This window comes from Lutra lutra, chromosome 2 (assembly GCF_902655055.1).
Source record: "Lutra lutra chromosome 2, mLutLut1.2, whole genome shotgun sequence".
Taxonomy (NCBI): domain Eukaryota; kingdom Metazoa; phylum Chordata; class Mammalia; order Carnivora; family Mustelidae; genus Lutra; species Lutra lutra.
Genome location: NC_062279.1, coordinates 209,649,305 through 209,663,768, shown reverse-complemented (window position 1 = coordinate 209,663,768; position 14,464 = coordinate 209,649,305). Strand labels below are relative to the sequence as shown.

At 44.5% G+C, this 14,464-nt stretch overlaps 1 pseudogene; it reads left to right on the top strand.

The window, feature by feature from the left end:
* The first annotated feature begins 242 nt into the window (after window positions 1-242).
* Window positions 243-1,762, top strand: LOC125094207 (mediator of RNA polymerase II transcription subunit 20-like; annotated as a pseudogene).
* The last annotated feature ends 12,702 nt before the right edge of the window (window positions 1,763-14,464 follow it).

Here is a 14,464-nt window from a genome sequence, read left to right as displayed (position 1 = left end):
TGCGTTGAAATACAATACAAGTTTGAAAATACCTCAGGGAAGAGGAAACTTAAAGCAACACAATAGATCTGATAAAGAATCAAACAGAACTTATACAAATAAAACAATAAATGAAATTAAAAACTAAAGATGGATGGGTCTAAAAATGGAGTAGATACAAGTCAAGAATTAGTAAACTGAAGGATAGATGAGAAGATACTTTCCAAAATTGAGCATGGAAAGACAAAAACATGAGAACTGTCATGGAGAACATAAAAATTCCAGTAGGTGGTATAACATGTTTGATTGGAGTTTTAGATGAAGAATCAAGAGCTTCCCGGAGGAGCCCACTGGGAAGGTGAGTACGGCACACCACACTGGGGAGGGATGGCAGAGACGCCTTCGGCCCTTCCTTTTCGGCACCCCCCAAAAAAGTAAAAGAGAATGAGGCGATATATGAAGAGAAAATGGCTGGAATTTTTCTAGAGTGATGAAATGCAATCTACAGATTCGATATACCAACAAATTGTGAGTTTGAAGAATATCGAGAAATCTGTACGGAGATACATCTGGTGGAACTAAAATGTTTCCCAACAAAGAGGAATACCTTCTGCACAGAACCTTGCGTTTGGCGGCTTCACTGAGGGTGGGCAGCTGGAGAATGCTGTGGTTCAGCGGCTCATACCTGCCACCCTCCAGCTCAGAACCGCGGGAGCGACCTGTGTGTCCCAGACGCCTGTGGCTGAGGGCAGGAGTGTCCAGCAGACCGTGGAGCTCCTCACTGGAAACGGAGATGATGCTCGCGGCAGCGAAGCAAGGAACATTTTTTGTGGATTGTGAGACCCACCACACAGCTGCCTCTACTCTTGGCACCCAAGGTCAGGCCGGGAAGCCGTGGAGGTGTTGCACCACTCAGGGTACCCTTTGAGAAGGGCCCTTGCCCCACTGCCAGCGCCAACTTCGATGAGCTCATGGTGAAGCTCAAGGGCTTCTTCCAGACTGCAAGGCCAGAGAGATGGAGAGCCAGAGTGCCCGTTACCAGTCCTGTGACCTTCTAGTGAAGGAGGACGCAGTCCCCATGGGGCCCAGTGCCCAGGGCGTCTCCGCAGCGGTGGAGCCCGGCCCTTGTGTGGTCCGTAGCGGCCTTGGATCTCGCTGCTCCGGGTCCTACAGAGTTTTCTAGGCAGCCACGCACCAGGGAACAGTGTCTGGGCACAGCGATGCCAACCACGGCCCAGCAGATACCACGGTCCGGCACTTGGGGCTCTTCGACGCGATTCGCAAGCCACTGCAGGTGCCGGTGGCTGGGATTCATCGGTGGTGGCCGCTGCCCGCCCAAGCTCGGTCACCGGGGGGGTGGCAGAAGAGGAACAGGGGCTGCACGCCGAGGCCTGGACCCCAGAGAAGCAGGACGGACATGGAGGCTTCCTGTCCCTCTTCCCAGCTGTGGCTTTTGTTCTGGGGATCCAAACTCCCCTTTGCTGACCCGCACACAGCCCCCCAGCAGCTGCCCCACTCCACGCCTCACTGGACCCGGCCTGTTCTCGGAGGTAACCACGACGAGTGCAGAAGTGCGGAGCTTTCCTGCTTCGGGGAAGAGGCAGGACAGGCCCGTCCCGGCCTAATGCTGGTGGGGAGCCGTCTGGATCTCCCGTTACTGAGGATTCCGCCGAGGTCCGCAGTGGATGCCCTGGGCTGGGCTGTACTAACGTCCCCTTACTCTGCTCCGGGAATGCAGCCGGTCCTCTCCCAGGGAAGGAGCAGGAAGCCTAACTTGGCGTGATGCCCACCGTTTTCTGACCCGGAAGAAGTGACCTGTGAGTTGACTTTTCAAGAGGTTTGGGGGAGTCCTCTGGAGTCTGCCTCCCGCGTCTTTGCTAAAACAAAGAGAACTTGACGCGCTGTGGCCCTTTGACATTGACGCTTCCATCTTCTGGGCCCCGGGGTGACTGCGTCCAGGGGGGTTCACATGGGCTGGGGCAGATTTACCTGTACAAGGTCACCAGGACCTCGGTTTCCTTCTATCTTGTTGTCCAGCCAACCCTGGGGTGTTGACCTTGCCCACAAGGTCAGCTCCGGGTCTACACTGCACCGGGGAAAGCAAACAAAGCTGTTTCTTTTCAAAGGATACGACCTGGCATCCCTCGCATCGGTGTGGCCGCACTCTGCCGAAAGGGACGCTAGGACGTGGAGCCTCGCCTTGGGTGGCCGTGCGTCCAGTCAGAACTCAGAGGCTTCTGTAACTAAACGATGAAGGGGAAAGTGGATGGGGGGGCCCAGTCGGGAGCCTCTGCTACGCAGAGCTCAACGGATGTGCCCAGGAGGGCCCTCGGTGGCTCTCTGCAGAGCGCGCCTGTAACGCAGCCATCTTTCGGACACGCCTATGGGCCGGGGCCGGTGCCAGAGCCACTTGTGAGTTTCGGGGGCTCAGTCGCACTGGGCAGTCAATTCCGCAACCCTCGCCTAAGGGCTCACAGCTTCCCCAGCTCTGTCCTCATCTCATCGGAGCCTCCAAGCAGCTCATTTGACCTAACGATGCCTGCCCGCTCCGCTCTCGCTGCAGACACGCTCCGTAGGGCTAACGTCGGTGTATACAGTCAGGGATGGCTTAGGAAACATGTTAACGGACACACTACGGAGCTGTCCTCAAGGAGACCAGCCCTCATCGAAGGCACCTAAGAGAAATTACTTTTAGATCTAAAGCCTGTGCCGCAGAATCAGGTGGTAGGAGGGTTTCTCTTTTAGCTTTCACTGGCACGAAGCTCAATCTAATTTTCTAACTAGAGGACCCACCATCTGCATGTTTTGTTCTTTTCCCTTCGCTTTTTTGTTTCTTTGTTTTGTTTTTGCTTTTTTAAATGGAGGTGCGTCTTAGATGTCATTTACATACAACAAAATGCATCGATCTTAAAAAAAAGAGAAAAACCTTCCAAGTAGCTAAATCTAGATCCAACTACCTGGAAGCAGGAAATACAAGAAACAGAGGCACATGTTAAACAACCAGGAGAACGCAACCATCCAGGGGCGCTTGGGTGGCTCAGGTGGTTGAGCAGCTGACGCTTGATTTTGGCTCAGGTCATGATGTCAGGGTCACGGGATCGAGCCCCACGTCAGGCTCCATGTTCATTGAGGAGTCTACTTGAGATTCTCTCCCCCAATTCGTGCTCTCTCTCTCAAATAAAATAAATCTTTTAAAAAAGAATGCAACCATTCAAATCTAGAATATGGGGAACTCGACAATTAGAATGTTCCATTTCTTCTTTAACAAATAAACAACGTGAAAAAAAGTGTGGCGTGAGGTGGTTCTAAGAGTAAAGAGGATTTATGGAAAAGCAAGATTTATCATGGCAAGTGAGCATTTAAGGTGGAAGTCATTTTGCCTTAATTATGACACTGTATGTGTTATATGGAGAATGGAGACAGCCTTCCCGTGTCTGGAGAATTCTCCTGTGAGTCTTGGTGAGAAGCAAGCACTAACACTCATCCCAGGTTTTGTTAGAGCCAGAGCATTGACGCGTGTGGCCTGTCCATCCGAATTCTCCTACACTAGACTTGGAGATAGGAACTAGTGTATCAAACTGATTTAGTGGAGTCGGTGTTAAGACAGGTGTCAGCCATTGTGGCAGCTGCTTCCTTAATGGAGCTACTAAGGTTCTAGCAGCAGCGTCCAGTTTCTAGCATGGATAGGCCCGTGTTGGAAGCAGCGGCGTCCAGGTTCTAGCATGGACAGGCCCGTGTTGGAAGCAGCGGCGTCCAGGTTCTAGCGTGGACAGGCCAGTGTTGGAAGCAGCAGCAGAAACGGAAGCATCTTTCTGGAGCCAGTTCTGGGCTGTGATTTGGAAATCGTTGCTGGATGAGAGTTCCTAAATGTGGCTTTCCAGCTCTCCTGGAGGGTGTAAGGTATTAAAATAGACATTATTAAATTCATTTTTACCTAAACACATATATGGGTAGATATTCAACAGACTCATTAGTCAGAAGCACTTCCAGAACAGCAGAGTGAGGGCATCCAAAATTTCACTTCACCGTTAAAACAATGAGAACAGTGGCAAAACACCGTCAAAGTCCACTTTTCTAGAACTCTGAAAATAATGTCTTGCAACAAACAAGGTGCATTTTTTTTTAAATGACTGAATCTCAGAAAAGAGGGCTTTATGATGTTGTAACTTCCCTTTAAGGGGATACAATGGACAATTGTATGCCAACAAATTAGATATCTAGGTGAAATAAACAAATTCCTAGAAAGATAAGAACTACTGTGAAACTACAGAAGAAGTAATAGACAAATTGAACAATGGATTGAATTAATAATTTTTTAAAATTTTCTATGAAGAGGGGTGCTTGGCTGGCTCTGTTGCTGGAGCATGCAACTCTTGATCTTGGGGTCATGAGTTCAAACCCCAAATTGGGGGTAGAGATTACTTTAACATAAAAATTTTAAATTAAAAAAAAATTGGGGGTGCCTGGGGGGCTCAGTGGGTTAAGCCTCTGCCTTTGGCTCAGGTAATGATCTCAGGGTCCTAGGATCGAGCCCCACATCAGGCTCTCTGCTCAGCAGGGAGCCTGCTTCCCTCTCACTCTCTGCCTCCCTCTCTGCCTCCTTGTGATCTCTCTCTGTGTGTCAAATAAATAAATAAAATCTTAAAAAAAAAAACTTTCTATGAAGAAAAACCCAGGACCACGTACTTCATTGATGTATTTTATCAAAATGTTTAAAGAATTAACAACCCCCCCAAAAAACGAATTAACACCAATCCTTCATAAACTCTTCCAAAAAACAAAAGAGGAAAGAACACTTTCTGACTTATTCTGAGGCCAGTATTACCCTGATATCAAAACCTGAAAAAGATATAACAAAACAGTATAGATCAATATCCCTTATGGATAGGCACACACAAACTCTCAAAAAAAATTCTAGGAAAGAGAATCTAGCAACATAAAAAAGGATTATACACTATGGCCAAGAGGAATTTTTCCCAGGAATGCAAGGTTGGTTTAACATCTAAAAACCAATGCCAGTATAACATACCATTTTTTGAAGCATACCATTTTTTAATATACTAAAGAACAAAAACTACATGATAACTTCAATAGTTGCAGAAAAGCAACTGACAAAATCCAATGCCCTTCCATGATTTAAAAAAAAAAAAAACCCACACAACAACAACAATACCAAAATACTCAACCAACTAGGAATACAAGGTGTTAGGGACGAAATTGCGTTCCCTCACCAAAATTCGTATATTGAGGCCCTAACCCCTAACTGTATTTGAAAATAGGACCTTTAAGGAGGCGATTAGAGTTAAATGAAGTCATAAGGATAGGGCCCTAATCTGGTAGACTTGGTTCCTATAAGAAAAGGAAGAGATGGGGCACCTGGGTGGCTTAGTTGGTTAAGCGTCTTACTTTGGCTCCAGTCATGATCCCAGGGCCCTGGAATTGAGTCCCGCATCAGGCTCCCTGCTCAGTAGGGAGTATACTTCTGCTTTTCTCTCTGCCCTTCCCTCATCCCTGCTTGTGTTCTCTCTCTCTGTCTCTGTCTCAAATAAATAGATAAATAAAATCTTAAAAAAAAGAAAAGAAAAGAGACACCCGAGATCAATCTCTTCCTATACACACACAAACACATACACAGAAAAGGCTACACCAGAACATAGCAGAAAGGAACACATCTGTAAACCAGGAAAAAAATGCCTCACCATGGGGCACGTGGGTGGCTCAGTCGGTTGGGTGGCTGGCTCTTGATTTTGCCACAGGTCATGGTCTCAGGGCCCTCTGAACTCAGGGAGTCTGTTTGAGGATTCTTTCTCTCTCTCTCCCTCCCTCCGCCCCTCTCCCCATTTGCATGCTCTTTCTTTCTCTCTCTCTAATAAATAAATAAATCTTTTTAAAAAGATGCCCGGCATGCCTAGGTGGCTCAGTTCTTTTTTTTTTTTTTTAAGATTTATTTATTTATTTATTTATTTATTTATTTATTTATTTGACAGAGAGAGAGATATTACAAGTAGCAGAGAGGCAGTCAGAGAGAGGGGGGAAGCAGGCTCCCTGCTGAGCAGAGAGCCCGATGTGGGGCTCGATCCCAGGACCCTGAGATCATGACCTGAGCCGAAGGCAGAGACTTAACCCACTGAGTGGGTGGGTCAGTTCTTAAGTGTCTCCCTTCGACTCCCCGCTCGGCAGGAAGCCTGCTTCTCCCTCTCCCACTCCCCCTGCTTGTGTTCCCTCTCTCACTGTGTCTCTCTCTGTTAAATAAATAAATAAAATCTTAAAAGAAAAAAAAGCCTCACCAGAATCCAACTCTACTGACACCTTGATTTTGGACTTCTAGCCTCCAAAACTGTGAGACAATAAATGCCCATAGTTTAAACCTACCACTTGGCAGTATTTTGTCATGGCAGCCTGAGCAGACATGTAGAAAGGAACTTCCTCCACCTGATACTATCTAGAAAACCCCACAGCTAACATCACACTTAAAAAGGACTGAATGTGGGGCTTCTGGGTGGCTCAGTGAGTTGGGCCTTTGCTTTCAGTTCAGGTCATGATCTCAGGGTCCCGGGATCGAGCCCTGCATGGGGCTTTCTGCTTGGCGGGGAGCCTGCTTCCTTCTCTCTTTCTGCCTACCTCTCTGCCTACTTGTGATCTCTCTCTCTGTCAGATAAACAAATAAAGTCTTTAAAAAAAAAAAAAAAAAGACTGAATGTTTCCTCCCTAAAATGAGGAACTACACAAGGATGTCAACTCTGTCACTTCCACTCAACATTGTACTGAAGGTTCTAGCCAAGCCAGTTAGGCAAGATTGAAAAACAAAAGCAATCCAGATTGAAAAAGAAGTAAAAATATCTCTATTTGCAGATGACATAATCTTGTATATATGAAATCTTTTTTTTTTAAAGACTTTATTTATTTGACAGAGAGAGAGAGAGATCATAAGCAGGTAGAGAAGCAGGCAGAGAGAGATGGGAAACAGGCTCCCTGCTGAGCAGAGAGCCCTATGCGGGGCTCGATCCCAGGACCCTGAGATCATGACCTGAGCTGAAGGCAGAGGCTTAACCCACTGAGCCACCCAGGCGCCCGTATATACAAAATCTTAAATATTCCACAAAATATTGGGTAATAAAGGAGCTCAGCAAGGTCGAAGGGTACAAAATTAACATAAAGCTTGCATTTCAGGATGGATTTTATTTAGTTATAGTGTATAGTTCTTTTTATATTAAATTAAAAACTTCTGTGCTTCAAAGGACAATACCACCTAAGTGAAAAGGCAACCCACAGAATGGAAAGAAATATTACAAAACATATAGGTGATAAAACACATATCTAGAATATATAAAGAACATTTGCAACTCAGAAAAAAGACAAATAACTCAGTTCTTAAATGTGCAAAAAATCCAAATAGACATTTCTCCAGAGAAGATATACGAATGGTCAAAAAAGACATGAAAAGATATTGAACATCATCAGTCATTAGGGAAATGCAAATATCAAAACCACAATGAGATACTGCTTCACACACACTGGGATAACTAAATCAAAAAGACAGTAACAAGTTTCAATGAGAATATGGAGAAATTAGAACCTTTATATATTATTGGTTGGAATGTAAAACAGGAGCAACTTTGGAAAACAATGTGTCATTTCCTCAAAAAGTTAAATGTAGAGTTACTACATGACCCAGCGATTTATTTTTTTAAAGATTTTATTCATTCATTGAGAGAGAGAGAGACCATGCGCACATGAGAGAGAGAGCATGCACAAACGGGGTGGGGGCAGAGGCAGAGGGAGAAAGAGAATCTCAAACAGACTCTAGGCTGAGCATGGAGCCCGACCCAGGCCTCAACCTCACAGCCCCGAGATCACGACCTGAGCTTAAACCAAGAGTCGGATGCTTACCTGAGTGCGCTACCCAGGTGCCCCACCATCAATTTCATTCTTAAATTTATACCCCAAATTTGGGCACCTGGGTGGCTCAGTGGGTTAAGCCTCTGCCTTCGGCTCAGGTCATGATCTCAGGGTCCTGGGATGGAGTCCCACATTGGGCTCTCTGCTCCACAGGGAGCCTGCTTCCTCCTCTCTCTCTCTGCCTGCCTCTCTGCCTACTTGTGATCTCTGTCAAATAAATAAATAAAATCTTTAAAAATAAAATTTATACCCCAAATTGTATTTATACCCATGTGTAAGTATAAAAACTTGTACTTAAATGTTCATAGTAGCATTATTCATAAGAGCCAAAAAGTGGAAACAATCCAGATGTTCATCAAAGGATGAATGGATGAACAAAATGTGGCATATCTCTATGACGGGATATTATTTGGCATAAAATGTAATGAGGCACTGACACATAGGATGTATGATAAAACTTGAGCATGATGAAACTTGACAACATCATGATAAGTGAAAGTCGCTAGACACACAAGGTCACATATTATATGATTCCATTTACATGAAATGTCCAAAATATGCAAATCCATGGAGACCAAAAATAGGTTAATAGTTGTTCAGGGGCCAGGAGAAGATGGAGGGAATGCCCGCTATCGTGCATGGGATTCCTTTTTTGAGTGAAGAAAAAGTTCTAAAGTGCTGATGATTGCACAGCTCTGTGAACAGATTACAAACCATTAAATTATACATTTTAAAAGATGAATTTTTAAACTATATGAATGATAAACTATACGAATTATATCTCTCTAAAGTTGTTACTAAAAAAAGACAAATCCATCCAATACAAATGATATAGCTCTATTTGAAAGAGACTTGAACTATCACTGTGACAAGACAGTTTTAAAACACATTAAACTCTGGGTGGCTCAGTCCGTTAAGTGTCTGACTCCTAATTTTGGCTCAGGTCATGATCTCGAGGTTGTGAGATGAAGCCCCACTTTGTGCTCACGCACTGGGCATGGAACCTGCTTGAGATGTTCTCTTTCCCTCTCCCTCTGTCCCTCCCTCCCTAAAACAAACAGAAAAACAACAACATACACACACATTAAGGAAAACTAAAATATGGACATCACAATAGTATGTAGTTACCTTTTAAAGAAAGTTTTTACCTGTTAGAGATACATACAAAAAATATTTATGCTAAAATGATACGGTATATGGTATTATCATAAGAAGAAAACTACAGAAAAAAACAAGATAGGAATAACACTGATAATTTTTTTAAGTGGGTGATGGGTACATGAGTCCATTTTATGATTATTTCTAGTCTAGTGTATGTTTTGAAATTTCCCTTTAAAAATATGAAAAATAACAAATGGAGAGTAAAATAACAAGCAACGGGGGAGAGAGTACTGTTTCCACAGGAGCGACAGTGAGGCATAGAGCTGACTTCAGAGTGGGAAAAAATGGCGGCCAGTCAACAGTAGATCACACGTTCAATATGTCAAATGGAAATAACTATGCCCAAGAATTCTGTCAGCCAAAAAAATTTTCAAGATTGAGATGAAATTAAGATAGTTTCTGAAGAAAAAAATAACACATGAGGAAGTTTTCACTAAAGGAAATTTTAAAGCTTAAACTAAATGTAGAAAATAAGTGATCCCAGGGAAAAGGCCCATGTTACAAAAAGGAGTGAAAGAAAGTTAGTGTAAATGTGGGGAAATGTAAATGAATGTTGACTGTGAAAAAATAAATCTTCATAAAAAGTATATGTTCTTGTAAACATTCCACCGTTTTTAGAAGGTCATGGTTACCACTTGGAGTTTTCAGAATTTTGTTTTTGTGAAGAAGACTATGAATAGCTCCGCACCATATTTTTCATTCCTTTGGAGTAATTCTTTCTTGTACATTTCTCAAAGTATATAATTGTGTACCTATTGTGCTCTCCAAGAACACTGAATACTCTGCAGTGGTATTTATAACATTTTTGTGCTAATTCATTCTATTTTGTTTTGTGCGCCAACAGTGGTCTTTACTTTTTTTTTTTTTCTAGTTTTAGAGAGATGTAACACTTAACCTCTTTTAGTCTGCTTTTGGTATTTAGTTCCTAAATTGCAGAGGAAATTTTATTATTTACCTCATAATCTTGTTACTGAAGCAAGACACCTTAACTCTGTCATTTTGGACATTCTGAGTATTTTCATACACCGCTCTTTGTCTTTGTACTAGCCATAGTGCGGACAGTTATTGAGTTGTTGTGTCATACAGAAAACTGACCTACGTATGTGCAGAAATTAGATTGGCCAAGTATTAGACGGTCTAGTAGAATGGAAGAATTCCGAATGATCAAGAAGTTCATAATTGTCTCACAGGTTTTCTGAGAAAGAATACAAATTATCAGTCTTTTATCAAAGTCAAAATGAGTATTACTGGTATGAATTACATAAAATAAAAATGATTTCATCTAAAACTGCATATGGTCAAATTAATATATGGATTTTATTTTTTAAAAAATCACATCTCAGGGGCACCTGGGTGGCTTAGATGGTTCAGTGAATGACTCTTGGTCTTGGCTCAGGTCATGGTCTCGGGGTTGTGAGATCGAGCCCTTTCTTCAGGCTCTGTGCTCAGCTCAGAGTCAGCTTGGAACTCTCTCTCCCTCTCCCTCTGCCCCTCCATCCCACGCTCTCTTTCTCTCTCTTAGATAAATAAATAAATCATCATAAGGCTGTACCATAACACATTTGTTACACCACTGATGTATACTTACGTCTGGCCAATTTCCCACCAATAAAATAACACTACATGGTACAACACAGTGTGTGTTTGTTTAAGATATTTTTTTAAAAGATTTTATTTATTTATTTATTTGACAGAGACAGCGAGAGAGGGAACAGAAGCAGGGGAAGTGGGAGAGGGAGAAGCAGGCTTCCCAACGAGCAGAGAGCCTGATGTGGGGCTTGATCCAGGACGCTGGGATCATGACCTGAGTGGAAGGCAGACTCTTAACAACTGAGCCACCCAGGCATCCCTAAGATATTATTATTATTATTTAAAGATTTTATTTATTTATTTGACAGAGAGAGATCACAAGTAGGTAGAGAGGCAGGCAGAGAGAGGGGGAAGCAGGCTCCCTGCTGAGCAGAGAGCCCAATGGGGGGCTCGATCCCAGGACCCTGAGATCATGACCTGAGCCGAAGGCAGAGGTTTAACCCACTGTGCCACCCAGGCGCCCCTGACCTCCCTCTTATTTACTGGGAGAGAAAATTATTAAATATCCAATCCAGTGTAAGCTTTGTCTAAATGATCCACTCACAGTCATCAAGCCGGCGAGAAGGGTCTCCGGAGTGAGCGAGTCTAACACCGAACAGAGTCTGATGCGCGAGACCAGAGAGCCCTGGGAGTCCCACCTCAATACCTTCGCCAAGTTCCGCCGTTTAGAAGCAGCCAGAAGAGCCGTTCACAGTCCAGTGTAGACAGTGACACAAAGGTGTGAATTCAAGGAAGAGGGGGTGACGTGGCTGCACCTTAGAATTTGTCTGACATAGTTGGAAAGAAAGAAAGATAATATACTTAGAAGAAAAAATGGTAAATTTAAGGTACAAATTCAGGCGGCTGGAGTAAGCCCAAACGTAACAGAAGCCATGACCTGAACGAGTGAAATTCAACTCTCGCCAGAGAGGCTGGTAAATGAGACAGACGCGGGGTATGCGGTTTATAAGGAGATAAACCCTGAAGAAAATGATACAAGAAGGCTAAAAATATTGACATCGGAAAATATACAGTATTACAATACTAACAATTCTGGTAATGGGGGAAATGGAGCTTATCGCAAAAAGCAATAAAAGGTAATGTGAAACATTCCGTATTAATAGAAGTATAAAACACCAGGAAGATATACTAGTTTTGAACATTTAGGAACCAAACAAAACACAGTGCAAATTCAAGACAGAAATCAAGCCGTAGTCACTGATGGCAACGCAATAAAATTAAAAGAAAATAACAGCCATAAAGAGATCCAAGGGGCGCCTGGGTGGCTCAGTGGTTAAGCGTCTGCCCTCCGCTCAGGTCATGATTTCAGGGTCCTGGGATCGAGCCCCACATCGGGCTCCTGCTCAACGGGGAGCCTGCTTCTCCCTCTCCTCCTTCCCCTGTTTGTGTTCCCTCTCTCGCTGTGTCTCTCACGGTCAAACAAATAAATGGAATCTTTAAAAAAAGAGAGAGAGAGAGAGAGATCCAAACATGTTGAAATAAGAAATACTGTATTGGGGGCACCTGGGTGGCTCAGCGGGTTAGGCCTCTGCCTTCGGCTCGGGTCATGGTCTCAGCGTCCTGGGATCAAGCCCGGCGTTCAGCTCTCTGCTCAGCAGGGACCCTGCTTCCTCCTCTCTCTCTGTCTGCCTCTCTACCTCCTTGTGCGCTCTGTCCATCAAATAAATAAATAAATAAAATCTAAAAAAAAAAAAAAGGAAATACTGTATTGGGGGCTTGAATTGTTCAATCAGTTAAGTGTCCGACTCTTGATCTCAGCTCAGGTCTTGGTTTCAGGGTCATGAGTTCAAGCCCTGCTTTGGACTACACGCTGGGTGTGGAACCTGTTTAAACGGAAGGAAGGAAAGAAGGAAGGAAGGAAGGAAATAAATATTAAATGTACATATAGATTTACGCTGTAGCCTAACTTTAGAAATATTATAATGTGCTAGAAAAGACAACATCTCATGTGTCTCTGGTTCTTAGAGACTGTCTTTTCAGGTGGCTGCTCCCCTTTGCAAATGGCAGTTATTTCTTCGTCCTCCATCTGCTAGGAGGAGCACATCAATGACTCCTTGGTCCCCTCCTCCAGACTTTCTTTTGCTTTTCAAAGCTCTTGGGTAACATATTTTGGGGGACAGGAACAATGGTAAATATAGGTACCCGTTAATGCCTTTAAGTCTCACACTAACCCAAATGAGAGAAATGCGGCTCAGAGTGTGCAAAGTAACGTGCTCAGTGCGAGCTGACCCACATTTCAGTGAGGACAACTAATTTGCCCAGTGCCTCATTCTATCATAGGCAGGATCTCGAACACGAATGTGTAGAAACCTGTACCCTTTTACACGGGCGACACTGCAGAGGTGCTTACTCTAGCTTGGATCTTCATGAAAAAGTTTATCGAGATCATCTATACACCAGTCTATACCCCTTCAATGCATCAAGCAAGGAAGAAATGATTTATAATATCTCAATCTTATTTTTTTTTTCTCTCCTGAACAGTGCTAGAAAGAACATCACTGTTTCTGCAGGCTTTGAACTTGAGAAAACAATAAACTGGCTGGAACTGACAAAGTGAAAACAAGCCCTGCTCTCTGTCAGTCTAGGAGGACAGACCAAGTCAGCGGCAAATTTCACAAGGAATACTGTGAAGGATGCGTTGCTGTGGTAAAGCACCCACCAGCTCCCATCACTGAGTGGCTATGGAGTCTTTGTTGTTTTTTTTTTTTTAATGATTTTATTTATTTATTTTTCACAGAGAGAGCGTGCGCTCACGACAGAGAGCAGAAGCAGGGGAAGCAGCAGAGGGAGAAGTAGGTTCCCCGGTGAGCAAGGAGCCCGATGCGGGGCTCGATCCCAGGACCCTGGGGCCATGACCTGAGCTGAAGGCAGACGTTCAACTGACTGAGCCACCCAGGCATCCCCGATTCTTTAAATCACAGACTAGAAACTTTGCTCTTTGAAAATACATCAAGAACGAATGCCGCGCTCTTTCTTAGAGAACGTAAGGCACAAGGAAGCCAGCTGGATTTCCAGTCCAGGTGCAAAACGTCGGAGAAGAGGTTTCTGGAGACAGCGTTCCACACGGGCACTTTCACTTTGCAGTTTCCAGGGAAACAGGGGCCGGTTCAGTTTGGGGTCCAGCGCTCACCTCGCCCCCTTCATCCATGATCCTGCTTTGCTTTGGTGCTATCGAAACCCTGCTTCGTTTACATTTTACCTAAATGTCACCCTCCCCCCAATCCTATAACTCAACTTTTCCTTTGCTTAGTGAGACACCCCATACTTCCTCCGTGGGAGTCTCTGTGAGTGCACCCCACCTGGTCTGACTAGGGCTTTGTCCCAGGTGGTCTTTGGCTGATTGCGCCAGAACAATTACACCAAGGACAGCCGAGGCCCTCCCTGCTACGAACCTGGACGTCGGTTCAGTCAGAGCGTACACATCCGAGACCATCTGCGTTCCCGGGCTTGAGGCCTCTGTCTCCTCGATTGCTCTGATTTTGTGCTCTGCCTGGAGGACGTCCGTTATCTCTTGGGCTCTTCAGAGTCATGCTGACTGGGGGAGTAGGCAGGCAGAGCAACTTCTCCTTGAGGTTGGGGCCCCAAACCGTGCTATTTTTAGTTTTGACCCGCTACCAGCCAGCTCTAATGGGTGCTTGCGAAAGAATTTGCCGCGCCGGCTGACGTTACCTTCACACACGACGTCCTGGAGCAGCTACTCTGAAGAGCTCTGACTTCAGTACGACTGTCCGTCAGGAGATGCCTTAGAATGAAAAACGGGGGCGGGGGGTGGGCTTCCCTTGAGGGCATTCTCTCCGCCATCCGCCCACAGAGACTTCATTTAGTTTAAGGGAGA